The following is a 26047-nucleotide window of genomic DNA, read 5'->3' on the forward strand; positions in this document are numbered from 1 at the left end:
CCAAAAGCACCTTTGGGTTCTGGCAGCTGCATATGGAACAGCCTTGGAGCCATGTGCTCATGCGCCTTTTTTGAGCAGATATCCCCAACCAACCGCAGGTGCTGCCTGCCCGCTTGCCCTAGAAGCCTGGGAGGAGAGTCACTTCCAATTCCGGACAGGGCCGGGCTGTTCTGCCTCAACAGATGGTCAGCATTTGCTTTTCTCAGTCCTGTCACCTAGAGAACTCCAATAATGTTTTATGTTCCATTATTTACTATTCATCAAAAAGAAGCAGAAAAGGGGAACACAATGCCATATCAAAATAGTCAACAGCTTCAGTGTTGGTGATAGTGAAACATGATAGTTTAAAAAAAGAAAAAGAACAGAAATGAACATGGCACATTTGCTAAAACGCTTAACTACAATGATCTTGATAGTTAGATTTTAGATCTTGATAGTATTTATTTAATTTTATGGACGATTGAAAAGATTTAGCTATTGGGCTTCCCTGGTGGCGCAGTTGAGCTTCCCTGGTGGCGCAGTTGAGAGTCCGCCTGCCGATGCAGGGGACACGGCTTTGTGCCCCGGTTCGGGAAGATTCCACATTCCGCGGAGCGGCTGGGCCCGTGAGCCATGGCTGCTGAGCCTGCGCGTCCGGAGCCTGTGCTTCGCAACGGGAGAGGCCACAGCAGTGAGAGGCCTGCGTACCGCAAAAAAAAAAAAAAAAAAAAAAAAAAAAGCTTTAGCTATTAAGAAGCTATTGAGATTTTATACATTTTTTTATTTTTAAAAAATAAGTGTGCCAGAAATGGCCACTTTAATTTTCTAATTTTATATTCCTATATGCACACTGATATTTCTTCATCTCAGACAAGGCTTTTGTCATCATCAACTCCATTAAGCTACATAATGACAGGTCAATTCATTATTTGAATAATTTCCAAATAAATTTCAGTTATTTAAATAATGAATTGCTTGTTATGTTATATATAAATATTTTCTTTTCACCTAGAAAGCATTTCAGAAGTCTTATGGTGCTCAGATATAGAACTCTGGTAAAACTGTCAGTTTAAGATCAGAACATTGAATCTGGCTGATGAAAAATAGAAGCCCAGAATAAATGATCTTCCTGTAGATTATTGCTGCATATAGAGATGGAAGGGACTCCAATTTCGTTCTCAAACATAGTCAAAGGTCTGTTTTGGAAGTTGAGGGCAAGTGCTTTAGTTCTGCCTCCTGGGATATAACTAGATATGTTGCTGCATCCTATTAACTCATTTTATGAGTTTGACACAAAAAGAGAAGCTGACGGAAAATGGGGATTAGGGTGGGGAGCATGTGGGCAGACCCTCCAGGAGGCAGATTCCTGCAATGTGACCATTGCAGTGTGGGCTGTAAGATGATCCCAGGTCTGCTCAGAATCCTTTTCTAGATTGTGAGCAGGGTTGACACCCTTGATAAAACACAGGGAATAGACCTGTCGGCCTCATTTAACTCCTTCTCACTCTGTGATGACATGAACTGATATTAACATCAAAATACAAATTTTAAAGTGTGGCAGAGATGATGTTCATGTAAGATATGTAGAATTAACATTTTAAGAGAGAAACTGAGGGACCAAGAGGTCAGTTTCTCTCAGGATTCAGAAATCCCTTCTCATAAATACATCTGCTCATCTCATCTACTCTTTATCATCTATGATCGCCAGCATCTACAGGGCAAGGGATTATCACTGCTAATACCTCAGCATTGCATCAACATTGGCATCTACAATTCTTTGGGTGATGGTGGTAAAAATAAAGCTAATTATGAGTAATGAAGGTACTGGTCTCAATTCCCTGGTTTTCTCTGGGGTTCTGGTTCTTGGGGGCTTATTTCCATACCCTGCATAATTACTTGTGTTGACCTTGATGGGGCCCACATCAGGTGCTGGGGGGAAACCTGAAGCACCATGTGTCAATAGCACTGCAGTGAGCCCAGTGACTGCAAAAGAATCCAATGAAGTCTCAATGTTCCTAAAGCTGACCTTTGTCCAACCTTTACTTAGAACTTTGAAAAAAAATACAGAGCAGTTTTTTGTATCTTCTAAATTGGGGCTGATTACTGGAATTCCCTGGTGTGACTGAAGTACATTTCTGACTGAATTTATTGATGGTCTAATAGCACAGTTGAATGTTATCTGAGCTGTTCTTGATGGCCAGGGGGCCTGGTTCCTGTGTCATACAAATAACTTTGGTCTGCCCATCCCATGCCCTCATTACCTGCATTGGATCTACTCACTTGGTGAGCTGTGGGAAGAAAACTTCTTTCCAAGTACTAAGGAATTATATTTCTCCTTACAAAGAGAAAATGTTCGCAGCAGTCTTTATTATAATCTGAATGGGTAATCTTGGACTTATGCCCAGCAAGTTTATTCTTGTGTGGAGTAAGCTGATTTTCTAATTTTCTGTGTATCTCTTGGTAGAGTTTACCAAACTGCTTATCTTTGCCAACAACTTCAGCTAGGTCAGAGTTTTGAGTAAATGCAGCAGAGCCTTTAAAAAGCCATTATCTAAAGTTCCCTAAGATCTCTATTGCCCGCTTTTAGAGTAACAATTTGTACAGCACCTTAGCTCAGCCTGTCTTGGGAATGAAAACAAGAGCTGAATTGTGTGTTTGCATCCCCAGAGCCCAAGCTGTATTTGTAAAGTTCCCATTATTTATCTTTGTAGTCTCAGAAGCTTTGCATTTATAGATTCATTGCATCATCATCTTATGATCATTTGGAGTCTCTGATGGTGTGTTCTAATTAAAAGCTCATTTCCTAGTTACCACAACACTGTTTTACACCACTTAAAATACCAACCTCCTCCAGTGTATTTTTGGATATGTGGGTAATGGATTGGAATCTGCAGTATTGCAGGAGCTAAGTAATTTTAAAGCTAATAGTGTAAAGACAAAACGATTCGTTTTACAGTAAGTTTTCTCATCTTTAGAACAAACACACACACATACCCCATATATAGCCATATATATTTTGATACTGACTAATTATTCTTTTAAAACTGAGTGCAGTCCAGGGAAAAATTGCAGCAACTAATGGATTCTCTTAGTGTAATTTGATTTGAAGTATAGAAAAGAAAGAAAAAGTGATTTTGACCTACATACCCAATAGGATGTTCTTACTGTACTCATGGTATCCATGGGAAGAATACTGAAGGAGAAATGGGCAGGTTTCTGACAATCCATTGGAAGTAACAGGGATCTGTGGTCTCTGGAGGATAGGTAAAGGTATACTGCCCTGAATTCTCTTCACCAGGTCATTACAGTGACCCACATGCATTGCTCCAAGTGATTAGAAGATGTTGTAATTTTTTAAATACCATAGCCATACGTGTAATCTCCTAATTGTTCTGATTTCCATTAAGAAAATGTGATTCACAAAATTTCCACTGTATAAAACTAATTAAAAGTATTTCAGGGCTTCCCTGATGGCGCAGTGGTTGAGAGTCCACCTGCCGATGCAGGGGACACAGGTTCATGCCCCGGTCCGGGAGGATCCCACATGCCGCAGAGCGGCTGGGCCTGTGAGCCATGGCCGCTGAGCCTGCGCGTCCGGAGCCTATGCTCCGCAACGGGAGAGGCCACAACAGTGAGAGGCCCGCGTACCACACACACACAAAAAAAGTATTTCAAGAGAGCTTCATGTTATCAAAGTATTTCCTGTGACATTCATGTAAGAGTGAACTCCTTTAGGGTGTGAAAGTGAGTTTTTATAGATCATTAACAAATTGACAGATCTGGAAATAGAAAAATATAAAACTGATGTGTTAGGAAGCAATGCCAATTTAAGATCGATCAAAAGTGACAAAGTACTCCTGAAAACTTTAGATGAATTAAGGAGAAAGTAACTCAATTTATAAGCCATTTTGCAAGAACATATCAACTATATACCCTTGTACATTGTCTATAAATTCTTTTGGTCTGGCTCCCGCTCTCACAGCCATTGCAGTACATTGAGCTCCATAGAGACAGCGCCGGGGCAAGTGAGAGCCGGACGGGCACTGAGCGACTCTGTGCCTCGCAGAGGAAAAATAATTAAGCATGGGCAAAGGAGATCCTAAGAAGCCGAGAGGCAAAATATCATCATATGCATTCTTTGTGCAAACTTGCTGGGAGGAGCACAAGAAGAAGCACCCAGATGCTTCCGTCAACTTCTCAGAGTTTTCTAAGAAGTTCTCAGAGAGGTGGAAAACCATGTCTGCTAAAGAGAAAGGAAAGTTTGAAGACATGGCAAAGGCGAACAACGCCCGTTATGAAAGAGAAGTGAAAACTTATATCCCTCCTAAAGGGGAAACAAAAAAGAAGTTCAAGAATCCCAATGCACCCAAGAGACCTCCTTTGGCCTTTTTCTTGTTTTGTTCTGAGTATCGTCCAAAAGTCAAAGGAGAACATCCTGGCCTATCCATTGGTGATGTTGCCAAGAAACTGGGAGAGATGTGGAATAACACTGCTGCAGGTGACAAGCAGTCTTATGAGAAGAAGGCTGCTAAACTGAAGGAAAAGTACGAAAAGGATATTGCTGCATACCGAGCTAAAGGGAAGCCTGATGCAGCAAAAAAGGGAGTCGTCAAGGCTGAAAAAGCAAGAAAAAGAACGAAGAGGAGGAAGATGAGGAAGATGAAGAGGATGGTGATGAGGAGGAAGATGAAGAGGATGAAGAGGAAGAAGATGATGATGAATAAGTTGGTTCAGCGCAGTTTTTTTTCTTGTCTATAAAGCATTTCACCCCCCTGTACACAACTCACTCCTTTTAAAGAAAAAAATTTAAATGTAAGGCTATGTAAGATTTTGTTTTTAAACTGTGCAGTGTCTTTTTTTGTATAGTTAACACACTACCAAATGTGTCTTTAGATAGCCCTGTCCTGGTGGTATTTTCAATAGCCACTAACCTTGCCTGGTACAGTATGGGGGTTGTAAATTGGCATGGAAATTTAAAGCAGGTTCTTGTTGGTGCACAGCACAAATTAGTTATATATGGGGATGGTAGTTTTTTCATCTTCAGTTGTCTCTGATGCAGCTTATACGAAATAATTGTTCTGTTAACTGAATACTACTCTGTAATTGCAAAAAAAAAGAAAGAAGTTGCAGCTGTTTTGTTGACATTCTGAATGCTTCTAAGTAAATACAATTTTTTTTATTAGTATTGTTGTCCTTTTCATAGGTCTGAAAATTTTCTTCTTAAGGGGAAGCTAGTCTTTTGCTTTTGCCCATTTTGGATCACACGAATTATTACAGTGTTTATCTTTCGTATAGTTAGCTGATAAAAAGCTTTTGTGTACATACCCTGCATACTCATGATGAGGGTAATAAAAGTTTAATTGAGACAGTTTTCATCCGTAACTGAAACTCAAATCTTTATCGGTTGATATCACATTTCACATAGCCCAGGTTCATTTACAAAGTGAAGAGTAACCAATCTACTCACAGCATGGGATTATTAGAATCAAACATTTTGAAAGTCTGTCCTTGAAGGACTAATAGAAAAGTATGTTCTAATCATTACATGAGGACTCTACATCCTTTAACTCCCATTACCATGTAATGGCAGTTATATTTGCAGTTCCCACGTTTAAGACTGAGAATGTATCCCCAAAAGCGTGAGCTTGAAATACAAGACTGCCATATTACGTTTTTTTGTTGTTGTTAATATTAGTCCCAAAAAGGCTCTGGAGAAAAAGTGCTGGCTATAAATGTCTTCTCCCATTTATCTAAATATGGATTGTTTAGGAAACTTGAGATCCTCCATTAAAGGTATTTTTAATTAATTGGGCCAACTTTTAAAATTGTATACCACATTTTAAATCAGGTATATTTTCCTATATTATGGTTTGCCCCTTTATAAATGAAATAGACATGAGGGAAGAAGACAAACTTTGTCTTTCAGTATGAATTACCTGATTTATTTGAATTTGATTTTTCTTTACAAAACTCAAGCTCATTCATCAGGGTCATATGTTTATCTGCTTAACAGTTTAGGGAACAATTTGGCAATTTTGTGGTTTTTGAGATTATCGTTCTCTTAAAGTGCCAGTGTTTTAAAATAGTGTTCTTGTAATTTTACATGCTTTTGTGATGGAGTGCTGTTTTGTTATATAATTTTGACTTGGATTCTTTCCATTTGCATTTGTTTTATGTAATTTCAGGAGGAATACTGAACATCTGAGTCCTGGATGATACTAATAAACTAATACTTGCAGAGGTTTTAAAAAAAATTCTTTTGATATCATCATAAATAATAGCTGAAAAGATTTTTAAAGGACAAAATAAGTGTATCTCTTTTTCCTTTTATGGCTAACATTCTTGAAGGAGAAGTCAGTCCACTTGTTTTCTTCTCATCTTGATCTCCCATTCTCTATCTAGATCAATCTTGATTCTGTCCTAAAACTAAAACACTAAGGTCTCCTTTTATTAGCCAAGTTCAACAGAATTTTTGTCTTTATATTCATTGACTTCTTTCCGGCATTTGATGGCTTTGATCATCAAAACTTTTGGAAACATTTTCCTTTGGTTCCACTTGTACCATGTCTTCTGGTAAAATCTCCTTCATACCTCACTGGCCCTTCTCTCCCTTCTTCATTGTTGTTTATTTCTTGGTCTATTCCTGAAGTGTAGGCTTCCCCCAAGCTACACCCTCAACCTTCTTGTCTTCCTCTACAGCTCTTGCTCAGTGATCTTGTATGTGCCAACATTTTTGGTTATAACTCAGTATTCTTGTCTTGAATATGTGTCTATAGCACCCAACTCTCTTCTGAACTGTAGGCCTGATTTTCCAATCTGAATATTTTATCTCCCTCAAAAGATTCCCATTTCTCTCCCTATATTCCTGCTTTTACACTTCCAAGCTCCCATGTGATTAATCTCAGTCTCTTCCTTGGCTCTGTTCACTCCTTATTATCTCTCAGTTCACTCTCTAACCTCCCAACCCTGAAGATCCTTCAAGTCCAGAAACTTCTCTATATCTCTACTGCCACTGCTTTGTTGAAGCCCTCAATCTTTCACACTTGGACTATTACTTCAGTGGTACTCTAACATGTATCCTGATCCCTAATTTCTTCCCCTTAACATTTACCCTCCTTATAAAATCGGAAATATCTTTCTAATTAAAATCTGATCATCTCAATTACGGTTCTTAAGACATTTTGCAATCTGATCTCTCCCTGCATTTTTGGATATGTAAATTGGCTGCCAGCTTAATTTTTGGCATCTCCATCTTAAATGCATTGTCACTCTTCTCAGAATGCCTTTTGTCAGACCTTGTCATATGATGAACCCCTGTACATTCTCTGTGATACAGTTCCATTGTCACACATGGTGAAGTTTTTCCTGATTCTTCTAAAACTCACAACTTTGTCACAAACAATCACAATAATAATTGTCTTCATCTTCCTCACCTCATCATCCTTGAGATTTCATCTTCTACCTTTGGCAACTGCCTTTCATGTCACCATAGTGAGGTCTTTTTTGTGCTTCTAACATTGGGAGAGAGTCACTCTATTTGGTTCCCACATTTACTGTGAAAAGTTGGGGGGGAATGCTCCCCCACCTTGTGTTGCATTCTCTTCCAATTTATGCATTGATTACAAGCAGAATTTACCTCTTATCCCTTCAGTAATAAGGCCTTATCCCATGACTTACTGTTCCTTACAGACCTTCTCCTCTTGTGAACGAGCTTAAGCTCTCTGGGGCTGGAATATGTACCAATCTGAGTGACTGGCACTGTGCCCTTCTTAAAAGTGTTTCTTTTCCCCACATGTTTAACCATAGTCCAGAGTTAAAACTTGTACAATGTATCTCCCTTTTTCAAGGTATATAGCCTAAGGCATTAAAGAGAGGCCCTTATCCTTGATAGTTTAACAGTTTAGGAGTCTTAGTTCTGCAGGTTCATTCTTGTGTCCACTTATTAGCACCTTCCATGGATTCCTGGGCTCCTCATTCCACCACTATATCTTCATGGGCTGTGAAGACCCAACTTAGGTCTTCCTTCTGCAACTTTGTTGTATTAAAGAAAAATTTCACCCAACCAGCTAAACCAGCAAAGAAGACTTTATACAAGACAACTGCAATAGGGGAGAGAGATTATTGTAATAGGAGAGAGATTATTGTATTAGTTGAGCTTGAATTCAACTCCACTGAAATAAAAGGCAGGAGTGTTTTTAAGTGCTGAGTTGAGCTAGTGGAAAAGTACTGGAAGACACTAGTGGGGAGATTAGTCAATGTGATTAGGCCATCTGTATCTGCTAATCAGTGCTTACGGAAGTTAGGCTCCTACCTTCACACAGAGACTGGAAGATAAGGATGCTATCTTTCTTGATGGTTACATTTCAAAGGGATAGTTCCCCTGTCCTGGAGAAAGAAAGACATTCGTGGGTTATAGAAGATTTATATCTCAAAGGGGCAGAGGAAAAAATTATAAATGACAGTTTTCTAAAGTAAATTCTCTAAGGAAAGGGAGGTCAGGAGACTATAGTCAGGAAGAAACCTGTCTAAAGTTTAGTCAGACAATTTGAAGTCCATCTTGGTCATGTGGATAAGCATAATCTAAAAGGTAAATAATGACCCACTTAACTTGCTTTCATGTGGCTTTTCATATTCCATCAATAACAGTGAAATGGGTTGTGCAGTAGGGCAGGTACCATTATTAATACAATTTATATATATTTAGCCTAATAATATGCTACAATTGTGAATAATTTCCCTCTTACGTTATATCCTTTTGAGGAGAAATGAAAAAACACTTCAAAATAAATGCTTTGCAATTATCACTCTTTTCTTCCTTCTGACTCTCTATTTATTATAAGGTGAATGCATTTATCACACAGGCAAATATTTTTGGTTTGATTGATTTGTATTATTGCTTTCTCTTTCCTGTGGAAGTACCCATTAGGGTAAGTTTTTTTTGCAGCATAGAAAATAGTAATTTAGCACCCTAGCCGGGTTGTTCCTAGAATAAATGAATCATACTAAACCAGAAGGCATATAAGTTAAAAAGAAAGGGTAGCAGTCAGTAAGACAACACCAAGAGATCATAGTTCACCGTCACCATCTTTCTAGAAGGTACACTTTCAAGAGTGATTCTTGACTACATCAGATGATTTTTCTTTTTCACTTGGTGGAAACGGTATTTGACTTAGTTTCCCATGCCTGTTATGTGAAATCAATTTCATAAATACAGTTAGTGATCTCAAGGCAATACTGATTTTTAAATTATATTACATATATCATAATTATCATTGTGACCTGACATTTTATATAAAGTTTGCGTGAATTGGGGAAGATAAAGGAAAGATAGGAGTTCAGTCAGGATACTGAGTTTGATCTCGGGTGGCCTTGGCCCGCAGTGGCTTGAAGCAGGGTTTCGGTTCCTGGCTAAAGATTGGGGTCGGGTCTCGGCAGTGAGAGCACCGAATCCTAGCCACTAGACCAGTGGTCAGTGACAAGGCCCTGGCTCTTTGGCTTTGCAGAAAAAGAATTCCCACAAAGATGGAAAGTAGTGAAACAAGTAATGTGTTTATTAGGAGGAAAAAAGAGTACAGTACGTGTGGACAGACACACAGGTGGGCTCAGAGAGAGAGAGTCACGTCTTCGTGGCTGTTTAAATCACTTATATAGGGCATTTCTTCTGGGTTTCTTTGGCCAGTCATTTTGATTTGCCTGGTTCACAGTCCGTATTTGGTTTATCTCAGGATCCTCCCATGTGTGCATGCGCATCTCTTAGCCAAGATGGACTCTACCGAAGAGGTCTATGCGTATTTAGCATCACTTAATACTATGGGGTGGCTCCCCTTCCCTTTTTGACCTCCAAGGAGCTTTTCTGCTCATGTGTAGTTGGGGAGGTCTCTTGACTTTGAGAATGAGAAATATGTGATCTCTTATCTTGTTGGGCAGGGCCCAGCCTTCTCCCTCAATTGTCTTGCTCTTTTTGTCTTGGAGTACCGGTCCACAGAGAGCAAATTCCAGTTTGCCCCGGGGGCCCATCTATCTCCTGCCTCAAGTCTAGTGGTCAGTAAAGGCTGTTTGGGGACAATCAATAACTTGAGCTCTTTAGGAAATACTGTGGTTCATTCCTTCACTTTTATCTTCGTTTGTATTGCCACATTTGTTCACTGATCCATTTCTTTCCTGCCATATTGCTCCTGCACTAGCCTGCTTCACCAAACCCCATCACCATTGCCCTCTCTATCTGTCTCAACCCAATTCCAAGCCAGCCTCTCACATCTCAGCTGGATTTACAGCAGTTTTTATTGCCTCTCTAATATCTATTTTTTGCACAGAGTAAGCCTTTAAAAATGTAAACTAAACCAAATTGTTCTTCCTAATATCTGTAAAACTCTCCCATTGCTTCCCAGTGTACTAAAAATAAATTTCAAACTGTGACCCTCGAAACCCAATAGACTTTAGACTCTGCCTACCTCATCCACCTAACCTCTCACCTCTTACCACTCTCCCACTGGATCACGATCCCCAGGCACACTGTCCTTTCTGTTACATATAGTTACCTGAAAATTTTCTTGTTTATCTCTTTGTTTTGCTTGTCAAGGTGCTTTGAGAATATAAGCCCCATGAAGGCAAGGATCTTGCCTCTAATTATATACTGCTGTAACCAAAGCACCAAGAACACCCCTAGAACATTGATATGCTCAGTAGATAGTTGAGTGAGTTGATTAATCAGTTTTCTAAATAAATATCACTTATTGATGTCCAACTGTCTGCCAGGTCCAATGCAACATTGATTGGGAATCAAAGATGAGTATTGCATGGTTCCATACATCAGGTGGCTTACTGACTGGCTGTTATCTTTATCTGGGCATCTGGTTATCAAGCTGTCTTTTAGGGTTTATATTTAACTTTGGGGAATCAAGATGAATTGATAATATTCATGAGTAGTCAGATACTTTTGGTTCTCTAAGTACACTCTATGTCTACTTCCAAGGAACCTCTTAAAATTTAGCTTCTCTCATTATACACATATTATTTATTCACTTTAATAAGGCTTTATCCATCAGGTACAGAGTCAAGCTTTTTACTGCTTATTATGAGATATACACATGAGAGTAAGATGTTTACCCTGTCTTCAAGGAATATGAAATTTAGTAGGGAGAGATAAACTTTGTATTCTGATAAACATGAAATAAAGCTATATCTTATAAATTCCATTAAAAAGGCAGAACAAATAATAGAACGATCCAGAAAAGGGAGTAATCAGAGAGGAGATGAACAGGAAACGCTCCATTAATAGATATGTTTGATCTTGGGTGGTTTTTTTTTTTTTTTAATATAACATACAATTTTTTTTTTGAAGATGTTGGGGGTACGAGTTTATTTATTTATTTATTTTTGCTCTGTTGGGTCTTCATTTCTGTGCGAGGGCTTTCTCTAGTTGTGGCAAGCGGGGGCCACTCTTCATCGCGGTGCGCGGGCCTCTGACTGTTGTGGCCTCTCGTTGCGGAGCGCAGGCTCCAGGCGCGCAGGCTCAGTAGCTGTGGCTCATAGGCCTAGTTGCTCCATGGCATGTGGGATCCTCCCAGACCAGGGCTTGAACCCGTGTCCCCTGCATTGGCAGGCAGATTCTCAACCACTGCGCCACCAGGGAAGCCCCATCTTGGGTTTTAATGATCACTGTGATTTCAACAGATGGAGGAAATGGCACATATAAAGCAAATGACAAGTTTTTCAGATGAGCAGCAGCATCAACATGAAGTTTTGGAATAGACCTCTATGCTGGAAGGCTTTGAAATGTCTTTGGTAGGTGGTGGGAGCCACTGGAGATTTCTTAGCCAGAGTGCCACTAGCACAACTGTGTAAATTAGACATCTTTTAGCAGAATGGATTGGAGTGAAGACAAACTGGAGGTAGGAATACCAACCGATTAGCAATCTTTTGGGATATGACAGTCCAGAGGTGATGGAATAATGGTTTGGTAGGATGGTAGTCTTCCTAAAGAAATATATTCAGGACACACACACACACGCACAGAGACAAATTGTGTACTCACAAGGAACTTTTCCCTTTATACATTTATCCTGAATTGGAGTTATTCCATTCTTCAAACCTAAGTTTTTTTACCTTTATACTTATGAACTATCTCTTCCTGTAGGTTATATCAGGAAGAGATTTTTGGGTCCATTTTACTATTCTCATGTATTAAAAGCACGTTTAGTATCTCTATGTATCCTCAAAATGTTTCACACTTTTGGCAGAGTTGAAACATCCATACTTGAGTTTGGTCTTTATTTTTTATGAATTACTGTCTTGCTATTTATCAGGCTTTCTCAGCAGATTGGCTTATTTGGCCTAATTTTCTCTATAAATCTTTCACTCCTTCCCCTTCCCCCCACCCAACACACACGTGTCACACACACGATTGAATCATACTTGTCTCAGAGATGTTTTGCCATACAAATCACATGTCTAGCACTGTGACATTTTGTTTGTATATCACATTCATATATTTTAGTTGAGCCATATACCAGCGTACCACAGCCCCAGCTAAGGGTGTCAAAGTGCTAAATCCATTGGATGTGTTTCAATTCTTATCTTATTTGAATTCTTAGAATATTTGATGCTGATGATCACTCTGTCCTTGAAACATTTTTTTCCATTAGTTTCCATGATATAACATCCTCTATGTTTTTTTTTTTTTTCTCTTTGCCTCTTAGTCTCTTTCTTCTCTAGTGGAATATTCTCTACTTGTCCATTAAATATTGACACTTCCCAAAGCCTAGTTCCCCTTCTCTTCTAGTTCTGAAATACTGGTGCAGTTGTTAGCTTCATTCCCACAACTTTGGCCAGTAGGATGCTCTTCAGGTTGGCTCCTAAATCCTTTATAAATGACCGTACTAGTCTCTGATAGCTTCCTTGCTATCTACTTTGTTAAGGTATTCTGGGCTCTCCTTATACCTTCCCTACCCTAGACCGGGGATCAGCCATTTCTCCAAAAAGTCCTGGTTTTCTTTAGTAGTAAATGTGTTTCAAGACTGTAATTTGGGCCCAGTGGTGCTCGTTGAGACAGGATTTGCCATTGTTTCTAGGCTTTTTCATTATATATACATAAATTAACGTTAATACTTACGATTCAGGTTTAGGACTATGTGGTTTTCTTTCTTCCACATTGAGAATCTTGGTTCTGAAGGATACAGGGGGTGATAGAATTAGAATATCCCACATTACAAACACAATATCCGCAGAATAACAGTTTTAACCCTATCGCCACCAGTATGATTTATATATTGCTTTTGATTTAGAAAATGTTAGCAAGAATACTGATGACTATGTTGTGCACATATTCTAATTGATTTAGAAAGTTACAGACCACAGTATCATTTATTTGTTTGTGTAACAAATAGTACTGATTAATAGGAATGATTTTTCCTCAGTATTCCCTTCTCTATACTTGAGGTTGTCAGTGGATTCCAAGAGAACCCTAGTGGGAATTACACACTCAAGAAGTAGAGTGGTATCTTTAGGCCCAGTATATTTCACTGTGAGGAGCCACCTCGTAGAGGCTAGAGGTCGGCCCTCTACAGTTCATTATTTTTACTCCTCTTGTAGTAAAGGGAACTTCCACACTCATGAAATTATTAGGTCCATTAGGGATCAGCAATTCTCCTTTTATATGCTTTTCTTCCAGTGAACATAGTACTGATTTTTTGTTTCCTGCTAAGGTATATTTTAATGGCCAATTCCTTGAAAGCTACTTTGAGAGGATCTTAATTGTTGTTCACATAAAGATGGAAGTGTGTTTGTAATAGATCTAGGATAGAAAAGGAGTTTAATGGATTCATTTTGTAATAACACATATAAGTGTTCATCCTTTAGGAGAAAAAGGGAAGCTGAAACAGATTTCAACAGGAATAACAGGAAGGCTGGAATTTTCACACCAGCAGGGTCCCTTGGGTTACCAGCCCATGAATGACCCCCACTCAGTTTTTTTGAGACTCAATATTTTTAGAGCAGCTTTAGGTTCAAAGCAAGATTAAGAGGAAGGTACAGAGGTTTACCATATGTGCTCCACTCAGTTTTACTGTGTAAACTATTACTTTGTGCAAGGAAATCTTAACATTTGCAGGAAATTAATGAGGAAAAAAGTAAGGTCTTTTGAGCTTTTGTGCAGCGGGTTTTGGGGCAGCTAAACTCTAATTTAACTCTGAAAATATTAAGTATGAAGGAAATAGGAATGATAGTGGAAATCATACTGTATACCTTTATGTGGTGATTTAATAGCTGAGAAGGCTGACGTGTGATGTGTGGCATGTCAAGGATAATTTCTTTCTGCTCCTATTTTAATGAGACATCACTCACAAAGCATTCCTTTCTAGCTGCTTCTAAACCTGAAAGGTATTAAAAATAAAGAAATGACATGTAGAACAGGAAAAATCAAATTAAGGAAACATGAGGATTCATTTAAAAGGAAAAATTATAGAAGCTAAATATATACAACTTGAATTATATCCATTTCAGAAAGGATATTATATACAAATAATGATAAGCAGCAAAGGAAAAATCTAAAAGCAGGGAAGATTGATTCGATGATGTAGAGGTATATGATTAGAAGAAATAAGATGAAATTAAGGTATGGGAAATTTAGTTTAAAAGTATTTTAATATGTACCAATAATGATAACTTGAAAGAATTACTTTTCAATGTTTGTGTACGTTGAAACTGTAAATTTGCACACTCTATGCATATCTGCCAAGGAAACGGAGGTACTTAATGTCCTGTTTGTGAGCTGATTTGCATTGAGTAGTGGGGTTTGTGAAGGGTTTGACTGGGGAGAATGGAAAAGGTAAACCTTAAACTTGACAATTTATTGTATCATATTATCTTCTGACTTAAGTAACCTATTTTGGACAGCTCAGTCTTTTTCAAGTGAATATTCAGTCTCTTACATATTTCTTCCTTTCCTTCTTTTCTTCTCCAAAGTGGCCTCTGGTTGTATGAGGGAATGGGGCTTACGTGATATCTTAGTGGGACTAATGGGAGTCACATAACCAATCCATATCCTTTGGACCTTCTGGGTCCTTGCTGTGCAGGGACTGATTTGGTTCACTTTCGAGACTCGTGGCTGCTGAAGTCTGTCTGCATGACTTACAACGTGGGTACCACATGAGCACTTACAGCTGATGCCCCTGGTCCAAATTCTTTTTCCTTCCTCATAGAGTCCCTGCACACTGTGTTATTTAGTCCCACTCCAACCCTATTAGCACCTCCTCATCTTCTCCTAGATTCCCTGCATGCCCTAATAGAGAGCATGGGGGTCTTGGAGCTCTAACTCAGCTCACCCATTGAGCCACTTTCAGCTACTTGTGCTCTGCTATATGTCATACAATGCTGGGTGTGGGCATGTGAAGCACTTCCTCAGACAGCATGCATGGAAGTGTGCCACTAGCCAGACTTTGCAGTGTTTTAGAGCTACCTATACCTACCTAAAAGTTTACATAATGCTCTGCCCTTCCCAGAGTGGGAAAGTAAAGGACCTGTGCATCTGCCTTTCAGTCCTGCCAGTATCTCTCCTCTGCTCCCACAGTCCAGTAGGCTATATCTAGCAGCCTTTCATTCCCTCCTCCAACCTTACAGCGGCTTCCTGTGCAATACCCTTCTCCATCCCAAGGAAGAGTTTCCCCCTCCCCTTCCATTTTGTTATAATGTCAGAGTATCTGCTGGAAAACATGATTTCCTGGGAAGAGAAATGAAAACACATATAGGCAATATGTTTTAAATGTTAACCTTGTTACAGTGATAAAAACAATACCAGATGTAGGTTCTGGTGTAAATGGTTGTGTAAAGCTCCTTTCTCCTTAGGCTCTCACTGTCCCATCCACTACCTTTTCTCCTTCCTGTCCATCTCTTCACTGTCACTCTCCCTCGTACACTGAACAGCTAAGTGCTTAGATCACATTTGCTTTCTCCCTCTGGTGGCCGCCATCACTCTGGCCTCTGGATTCCTCATCCTCTTTGTCCGTAGTGACCTTTACCTAATTACAGAATGGCTCCACACCTGAAAGTATTAATTCCTGCATCCCAATCTTGGACTGCAGCCTCTCTTCTCTGCTTTCTTACATGATTACTGTTAAAATACTCTTTCTTCTTCAGCCTTTGGCTCCTCAGTTCCCTTTTTGCCTATCAGCTTCCCCTTGTCCCCTTTTTTCTCTTAAATTCCATGAACCACTCCTTCATACCATCTTGAAAGAATCCTCAATTCCTCATCATTCTTCATTTTATCAGTCTGGCAAAACCTCAGTTTGCATCAATTTAGTTGTCCAGTTTCTCCAACCTGCAACCTGGATTTCTGAGTACCAAGCAGAGTGCTTAGCATATAGTAATTACCTAGTATTTACTGAATGAAAAAAAGTCTGTGGAATACATATGGGGTAGTATTTAAGACTATGGAATTTGGATGAGACATAGGTACCACATTTTAAACCGAAGGACCTTAGGCATGTTAATAAACATCTCTGCATTTCGCTTTCTTCACCGTTAACATAAAGATAAAATAGTGTCTACCATACGTGAGGAATTAAGAGGTGCAGTGAGGTTAAGTCACTTGACAAGAGGCTGGCGCAAGGAGCCCTTTAAGGCATGTTAGCCATTGTGTAGTTGTTGAAGCAGAATGGACCAGTTACACTTGCACCATGGTTTATTTGAGTTTCTCTGCCACATTGCTTCAGTAGACCAAATAGCTATGATTGGACTGGCTAGTGAGAGAGGAGCAAGGAGCTGGCAGTTAGATAGATGTGAGATCATAGCAAGCAGTAGGTGGGAGTATCTCTCAGTGGTTAGTAAAATGATGTAGTGTTTCAATTACAGTGTTTTTTGCCCAGTGCCTAATTTTTTTGTATATTGTTACTATACAAACAAATTCGTAGAAAAGCAGAATCATCCTAATTTTTGACAAGATTACATCTTAGACTTTGATTGGGCTTTTACTTCGTCCTTGCTTCATTCTTTTCCCCTCTCTCAATCATCAGTCTACCCTCTCATGTTTAGTTCCCAAGTTTTCTTACCAGGACACTAGTTCTGTAAATGTGCCATAAAAGTTCATATATGCTCTGTATTTGAAGCTTTAGCAAAGAAACAGAACAAAACGGACACTATCATCCACATACCATTGGTTTCCTTACTGCTTAATTAATGGAACATTCTCTCTCTCCCCCTATTCTTCAGTGGTCTTTTTAGATGTACTGAGAAGTCTTCTCTGAGTGTCTCTCAACCCATAAACCCATAGAGGGAATAGGGTGTGTCTTTTTCTGCCCTGTGGTCATAGTCCTAATTATTGTGTCTAGCCCCCAGACAGTCCTAGTTGTGTGTGTGTGTGTGTGTGTGTGTGTGTGTTTATGGTTATTGAGTGAAGTTAAAAGATGGGTAATTTACCATAAAGGTCAGATATCCTGAGAGATGTGGTGAGAATTTTTGTTCCAATTTATGATTTCTGGATTTCTTTGCTTTATTTCTGCTAAAGAGATCTCTTCATGACCACTATTGCTTTCTTTCTTCCATTCTCTCTTCTTTCTTTCCTTCCAGTCTTCATCTATGTTATGGTATAGGGAAGGGAACCAATGTATAGATGCCATTAGTGGTGTTAAGCATTTTCATATATATTAGGTAATCACTTAATGTATTGTGATTCCCACAAAAAATTGTGATTACCATAATAATAACTCAAGAGGTAGATTTTTATCTCCTCCATTTGTAGGTGAGAAAACTGAAGTAGAGAGAAGTTAAATAAATTTCCTAAGGACATACAGCTGTTAAGTGGCAGGAACCTAGATGTGAATCTGGATTTGAACAATAACTCAAGAGGTAACTCAAGAGGTAGATTTTTATAATAATAACTCAAGAGGTAGATTTTTATCTCCTCCATTTGTAGGTGAGAAAACTGAAGTAGAGAGAAGTTAAATAAATTTCCTAAGGACATACAGCTGTTAAGTGGCAGGAACCTAGATGTGAATCTGGATTTGAACAATATGTTTTGGGACCATAATCATGAGAGACTACAGCTTACTTAAATTCACATAAAACTTAACACTTGACTTAACATATTCATGTCATGCACTATGCCAGTGATTGCAAATTAGAAATTAGGTAATGTTACAGATTTCAGTGTTTGTAATTAAGATAATTAATGACTTGGAAATGTTGTAAATAAAATTATTCACGTATTTCCACAAAGTTGCAAAATGTCTGAGTGCCAGTTTGAAGGAATTAAATTCTTTAGTGGGAAATGTGGCTGTGGTAGAAAGGGAGTCATGGGTATCTCTACAGAGTTTACAGAAGACTTTTAAAAAGAGGCCATTGTTTTAAAAAGGTTTTTTTTTTTTAACATCTTTATTGGGGTATAATTGCTTTACAGTGGTTTAAAAAGGTTTTGAGTCATTTATCTGTATATCTTTGTCTCTATGCACAGTGTTTATTTTATTTTTAAAAATTTATTTATTTATTTTTGGCTGCGTTGGGTCTTTGTTGCTGCATGTGGGTTTTCTTTAGTTGCGGCGAGCGGGAGCTACTCTTTCTTGCAGTGCGTGGGCTTCTCATTGTGGTGGCTTCTCTTGTTGCGGAGCACGGGCTCTAGGCATGTGGGTTTCAGTAGTTGTGGCTCGCTGGCTCTAGAGCACAGGCTCAGTAGTTGTGGCGCACGGGCTTAGTTGTTCTGCGGCATGTGGGATCTTCCTGGACCAGGGCTCGAACCCGTGTCCCCTGCAATGGCAGGCAGATCCTTATTCACTGCATCAAGCACAGTGTTTATGAAATAGTTGGCAATAAGAAAATTAAGTTTCTAGGGCCTTCCACACCTAATCGTTAGATTGTATACATCACTTTTCCTCACTCTGATACATTCAGGTATGATTTAGGGGACCATGGTTTCAACTTAATCATCAGTATGCATCTAAAGGATTATCTTTCCATGAAGGTACACAAGTACCAGGTCTATTTCTGTGCTCCCCTGACTCAGAATCTTTGGAAAGAGGTGCCTCACTGTGACTCACCTTTCTCTAAGCCTACAAACTTTTGTCATGTTGGACACATTGTTGTGTAAATAAATTATATGACTGTTATCTTTGCACCAATCATCACTCATGATTTTCATTATAGTTTCTCTTTCTTCAGTTCATATTTCTTACTACTCCTGCTGATGGCATAACACCTTTCATAGGATACACACACACGCATATACACACACACAAATGAAAGTCAGAATTTTCCAGAAAAAGTTTTTATGAGTAATTGGCACACTCATACATGTACTCATGTACATGAGTATAATCTTACTTGTAAGATTTCAAAGAGCTCATCTGGAGAAGAGTGTAGCAACAATACCCATTCTTTCAGGATACAAAGTTTGCTGAATGGTTAACGATGATCATTATTTTTCTTCATCTAATTTTTTTTAACATCTTCATTGGAGTATAATTGCTTTACAATGGTGTGTTAGTCTGCTTTATAACAAAGTGAATCAGCAACACATATACATATATCCCCATATCTCCCCCCCTCTTGTTTAATTTAGCAAGTAATACATGTATTCTTTCTCATCATAAAGAAATTAAAAATATATGGATAGATTTACTAAAATCCCTGTTGACTGCTTTCCCCATTCTAGAGCTGTCCCCAGTGTTTCCTCTTTGGAATGTATCCTTCCGACTTTTAAAAAAATGTGTCTATATATACATATGTATACACACACACACACACAGAACATTTTGGCTTTGTCTTGTGTGTGTGTATGGTTTTAATATAAAAGGTGTTACAGGCATGTATTATTCTACAACTTTTTTGTTACTGTGTGTCTCGCCGACTCTGTACCAGGACATATATTTTAATAGCTGCATGCTATTCAGTCAACTTAAAATAAAATCCTATATCCTTACTTGATGGGATCCATGGAGTATGGCCACCCCACCTCATTATCTTCCTTGCTGCCTCCTTTCCAGCCACACTGGCTATGCCTTAATGTTTCTGGAACATACTGAACATAATCCCTTTCATGTCTCCCACTTGAAAAGCTCCACTCCTAGATATTTTTCTTCATTCCTTTACTTCATTCAAGTCTCCACTCAAACATGCCTCATCAGAAACTCTCTGCTGTTCCTCTCCATCTCCTGCAACCTCCCATTCAGCTTCTCTCTCTGTCTCTCTCTCCTCTCTCTCTTCTCTCTCTCTCTCTCTCTCTCTATGTCATCTGTCTATCTCCCCTTAACCTTTTTTTTTTTCTTCCTAACACCTATCACTACCTGGCATGTAATAGATTTATTTCTTCATTGTCTGTCTTCCTCCACTAGAATGTAGAACTTACTTTCAGAGTTCACTGATATATCCCTAAGACCTACTATAGTAGCTGGCCCATAATTGGTGTTCAACAAATATTTGTGAATAAATGACTAGTATGGAAGTTTGTTTAGTTTATTTAACTCTTCCCTTTCTGCTGAACATTTAGGTTGTTTCCAGGTTTACACAATAGCAAACAATGTCACAGTGAATATTTTCTTATATGTCTCTATGTATATGCCTATAGGTGTGTTTAGGGTGGATTCTGATAAGGAAAATCTTTGGGTTAATGTGTATGAATATTTAAAATTTTAATAGACAAGGAAAATAGCCCTCCAAAAAATTTATACCAATGTACACCCTCCCATATGGGAGCATATATTTCCTTCCTCATATCCTTGACAACACTATATGTAACTTTTCAATGTTTGTCTGTCTGTTAGGCAAACTGGAATCTTTTGCTAAGAAAGAAAAAGTATGATTTCATAGGAAACTATTAGTTTCCAACTTAAAATTCATTTCCTTTTAAATATTATAGCCCTCTTTTCTTCTTTTTTCTTGATTTATAAGCCACCTTGAAGAAGTTCAGTATGCGGTTGAATAATAGAAGACACAGGAGAGTCCGTTTCTTGTTCCTGGACTTAGTTTTCACCAGTAAATGTGATTATTCTTGTTCTCTTGTAGATTCCATATTGAGTCAAGAATGTTTCTTAGTTTGCTTTATATTCTTAGTTTTCTATGAGTTTTGTTTTTGTTTTAATCAGAAATGGGAGTTTTGTATAATGTTGTTTGAGGTCCTCCTGTGCGTTTTTTCTTCTCCTTTTGTCTATAGTATAGTGAATTGTATTGATATATTTTTTTAGTATTGAAACACCATTGCATTCTTGGAATAAACACTTGGTCTTGATGAAATTGATTTGCAACTATTTTTATAGGATTTTTAAAAATTTTATTGAAGAATAGTTGATTTGATTTGCTATTTTTATTTAGAATTTTTACTACATGTTTGTAAATAAGATTGACTTTTGTTTTCATATTGCCCTGTCTGGCTTTGGTATAGGAGTTATTTTAGCATTATAAAATGATTACAATAGCTTTTTCACTTTTTCCATACCACAGAAGAGTTGTTATAAGCTGGAAATTATCTTTCTCCTCAAAAGAGTATGGAAATTCACTCATTAAACTATTTTAACAACTAACTTTTTAAGGGTAGATATGTTCCATCTCTTTTGTTGTTTTTGAACTCTTTAATGTCTCTGAATTATTTTATGCCAATTTTGATAATGTTTTCCTAAAGAGATTATTTTCCTAGATTTTTAGATTTATTGTGTAAAACTTCTCATAGTGTTCTTCTATCATTTTTTATAAATCTCGCAACTACTTTTAATGTTCCCTTTTTTATTCCTTATTTCTTCTCCCTCCCTTCTTTTTTAAATTGACTTGCCAAACCATCTGGATTTTATGTAAATACTTCTATTTTTAAGTATTTTTGGCAACTAATTTGATTTTTTTTAAAAATAACTGAATTGTCCAGGCAAAGCACTGGTACTGGCCAAACTTGAACTGATAATGATTGAATATTATAGTCTCGCTTTCTTTCTAGTGGGAAAACCTTCATTTTTAACGAAGATTTAGACTCATATTTTACTTCAATGACCAGAGTTATTCAGTAGCTATAGTCTCCCCAGATAAGACCAGAATCTAAGGAAACTTGAATTTTTTTCTTTCTTCCTTTCCTTGACACTTCTCATGTTGGTTGCACCTGGGATTTAAATTACAAATTATTATTGCAATTTAAAAAGTTTATAATTTACACTTGTTTGCACTTAATCCTACATTTTACTGTTTTCTTTGCTCACCACTACTTCCATGTTCCATTTTTCTCTCATATTTATTTTTCATTTTACTGTAGTATCTCCCATAGTAATTCTTTTAGACAGTGTCTGAGAGTGATAACCTTTGAGTTTCACATACTTGAAAATGTCCTTATTTTGCTTTCACATATGAATTATATAGCTTAGGAGTGTCGAATTTTGTTGAAAGTAGTATATCTCATAACTTTAAAGATATGTTTCCACTGTCCTCTCGTATCAGATATTACTGAGAATTCTGTTTAAACCTAATATTAATTTTGTTTTCTTCAGTGTTTATACTGGAAGCTTAGGTGTTTTTTTTTTTCCTTTATTCTTAGTGTTCCCAGACTAACTGTGATCTGTGTCCTCTGTACTCTCTCATCTCTTTGATTGTGAGGGCTAATGTCTTTATTTAGATTTGAGAAATGCTCAGTTATAACTTATTGAAGCATTTCCTCTGTTTGGCTGTATCTATTCTGTTTCAGTAACTACTATTATATAAATGTTTAAAGATTCATATCCATCCTTGAGGTCTCTATGTTTTTCTTTCAAGCTCTCATTTTCTTTTCCTTTTTTGTTGCATTCTGGTATACTTTCTTTGCTCAATTTTCCAACTCACTTCCTCACTCTTTTTAAATGGAATTTATATACTTTAAAATGTACAGATCCCAAGTGCTTAATACTAATTAAGATATACAACAATTACATGATTCCCAAAGGTCTTTCTGGGCCCCTTTACAGGCAATCCCCACCCTCCACTGGAGACAACCATTATTTTGATAGTTCTATCACCATAAGTTACTTTTGTTGCCCATTTTTGAACTTTATATGAATGAAATTAGCATGTACTCTTTTGCATCTGGTTTCTTTCACTCAATATGTCTATGAGATTTTTTTCATGGTGTTGTCTGTTTCAACAGTTTGTTCCTTTGTGAGAAGTATGTCATTATATGAATATATTACAATTTGTTTGTCCAGACTTTTATTGATAAGCATTTGGACTTTTCTTTTCGGTACGTGGGCCTGTCACTGCTGCGGCCTCTCCCGCCACGGAGCACAGGCTCCGGATGCGCAGGCCCAGCGGCCACGGCCCACGGGCCTAGCCGCTCCGCGGCATGCGGGACCCTCCCGGACCAGGGCATGAACCCGGATCCCCTGCATCGGCAGGCAGACTCCCAACCACTGCGCCACCAGGGGAGCCCTGGACTATTTTTTAAAAAGCTACTATGAACAGTCTTGTACAAGTATTTTATGGACATATGCACTTACTTCTGTTGAACCTATCCACTCTTCAGTTACATCTCTTTTGTTTCTTAGCCTATCTATTCAGTTTTTAATTTCAAAAATAATGTTTTCATTTCTAAGATCTCATTGGTTTTCTGTGTCTGATATCCATGGAGGGTGATTTGTTCTATTAAATGTGTTACTTCTTTTTGTTCTATTTTCTCTTCTACGGACTGGGTTATTTTTGTGTCCTATTTGGGCCTCTCTTTCATATGGTAATCCCATGTTGTGTTTTCACCTTTGTCTGTGAGTTTAAGACCTGTTTACAGCATCTTATGCTTCCCTACCCATGATTGTGAAAAAGTGGCAGAAGATGCTTGGAGATGAGGTATCCCATTTCTGGGCTGTTGGGGGCTGTCTCTGGGGACTCTGCCTGGACATGCCTGCTCAAGTTACCCTGGAGTTGGACACCCCTAGTTTCTCCTTCGGGGTGTAAGTAAGCCTTGGGTGTTATGTAGAGGCAGGTTTGGCTGTGGAGAGGCATGTGATTGGTGATGCAGCCAAACACCCTTAGCCCCTGGGCCACCTCCACTTCTCTAATTGACAGTGTACCTGTTCCCGCCACCCCCAAGTTTATTGCTGTCTTGGGGCTGTCCTCCATCTTTTTTGTAGCAGTCTGAATTTTGTCATTTAAATACTTCTTTCTCACTTAGGTCATGTTTTGTTTTCCACCAGCTTTGTGAATTTTTTGTTTTTCAAATATATTTCTGACATTTGCATGGATTTGGAGCAGGATAGGAGGTTTCAATAAGTTCTTATTCTGACATCTTGATCCCATCCCTTCCTTAATGAAGGGTCAGATAATAGTAATAACTTCTCTATCATAAACATAGCTAAATATTAGAGATGTTAAGACAGAAGACTCTTTACTGAAACTTTGTTAAAAATATGATTTTGGGGAAGGAAATCTAAAAAAGAGGGGATATAGATATACGTATAACTGATTCACTTTGCTGTACAGCAGAAACTAATACAACATTGTAAAGCAACTATACTCCAATACAAATTAATAAAAAAGAAAAAAAAAGATTTTTGGCCATCTTTCTGTTAACATTTACTTGTGGTCCTTCCCAATCACAAGAGTTTGGCCCTTTTAACCTTCAAAGGCTGTAAGGAATTTGGTCTTAATATTAAGCATGTATATTTCTATTCCCTTTGCCATAGACAGTACTTTGCTAGATTTAAATTATCTGTTTTAAATGAAAATCTCCACTTGACTGAATTTCCATTTTCAGGAGATGTGCTCACACAGTCCAAAAAATACTATTGGAAAGTTATCTCCTATCTAATTTTCATTAAGATTTTAACACATGGTTGATAAACTTTGAGAAGCTGGATTTTATGGATACAACACATGAACTTCCATGAGTAATGTGGTATTTGAATCCCAGAGGTGTCAGCTATGGTTTTGGAGGCTGCAGGCTTTCAACCACTAAAACTGGAATCTAGTAGAAGCTGGAAAAAGTCCTTGGCTTGTTCTTGTAGCAACTGGCTGAAAAAATATCCATTGAATAAAATAGTGGCATGTGGGTATGCTATGTCATAAAGCATTAGGAGCATAATACATCATAGAGACTCCCTGCAAACTGATTTTCTGGGATTAGAGGTAATGTTTCCCTCAGCCAGTTGCCTGTTACAATTTCCGCTAACTTGAAGCCATTTTATTTTTATTTCCCTTTTTACCTTCCTCTCAAAGTTTCCTCTAATAAGATTTACAGTGACTTCAATTTTGGTAAGGAATCATAAATTTCAGCAGCTCCAAAAAGGATAAAGAGTCCATATTAACTTTCAATCAATATAGTTTTTAGGTATTTAAACCCCCACAAATTGTGAATTTTTACATGCTTGTCATGAAACTCAGTCACATTTTTCTTCTCTAAGTTTGTATTACACAGGTCTTTGTGTCTCTCAACTTTAGCTTCTACACTGCATGTACATACATGTACATTTTGTACATTTTAAAGTGTCACTACTTTGATTGATGCTTAGAGGACCAAATGATTATAAACTGCTTCTTATTGGTGAGAATTTAGATTGTGTTATAAGGCTAAGTCTGTATATACATATAAAAATTGTGAATCTGGAAAAAATTTTAATTCAGTACTGCCAGAGGCAATGTTTGATCATCATGGGTAATAATTACTTAATTTTAGGATGTGGTATTACTCAGAGAAAGAGAGAAAGCTAGTATATGGCGAAGCTCTGCAGTGTTAGACCTTAAAGACTCAAGTTATTCTGTTAGTTTATGTTTCAGTAGCTGTAATAATGTTTTTAGGTCATTCCTCTGTATGCTTTATTTCTCCCAGCCGAGATGATAGTGTCCACAAGGGCAAGAGTTTTGCTTTTGCTTCCCTCCTATATGAATAGTAACAGCACTTTAAACAGTGATCAATAAAGAAAATGCTTGGGAACTTTGGAGTCACTTGTATACCGCTGGACACTCGGGCATACCTACTTTGTATGGGAAAAAGATCTTGACTCAAATCCACATAATCATTGCATTTCACAGATTTATGCAATAATGAGTTTCAGTAAGAAATTTGGAGAGGGACTTCCCTGGTGGTCCAGTGGCTAAGACTCCACACTCCCAATGCAGGGGCCCCAGGTTCAATTCCTGGTCAGGGAACTAG

General features: G+C 38.1%; 1 protein-coding gene and 1 pseudogene across 8 annotated transcripts in view; both read left to right on the forward strand.

Moving 5' to 3' along the window:
* CAMK4 (calcium/calmodulin dependent protein kinase IV) overlaps window positions 1-26047 on the forward strand; it is a 243687-nt gene that overhangs the window by 27485 nt on the left and 190155 nt on the right. The gene's annotated exons all lie outside the window — the stretch shown is intronic.
* LOC115860254 (high mobility group protein B1 pseudogene) lies at window positions 3922-4703 on the forward strand (annotated as a pseudogene).

This window comes from Globicephala melas, chromosome 3 (assembly GCF_963455315.2).
Source record: "Globicephala melas chromosome 3, mGloMel1.2, whole genome shotgun sequence".
Taxonomy (NCBI): domain Eukaryota; kingdom Metazoa; phylum Chordata; class Mammalia; order Artiodactyla; family Delphinidae; genus Globicephala; species Globicephala melas.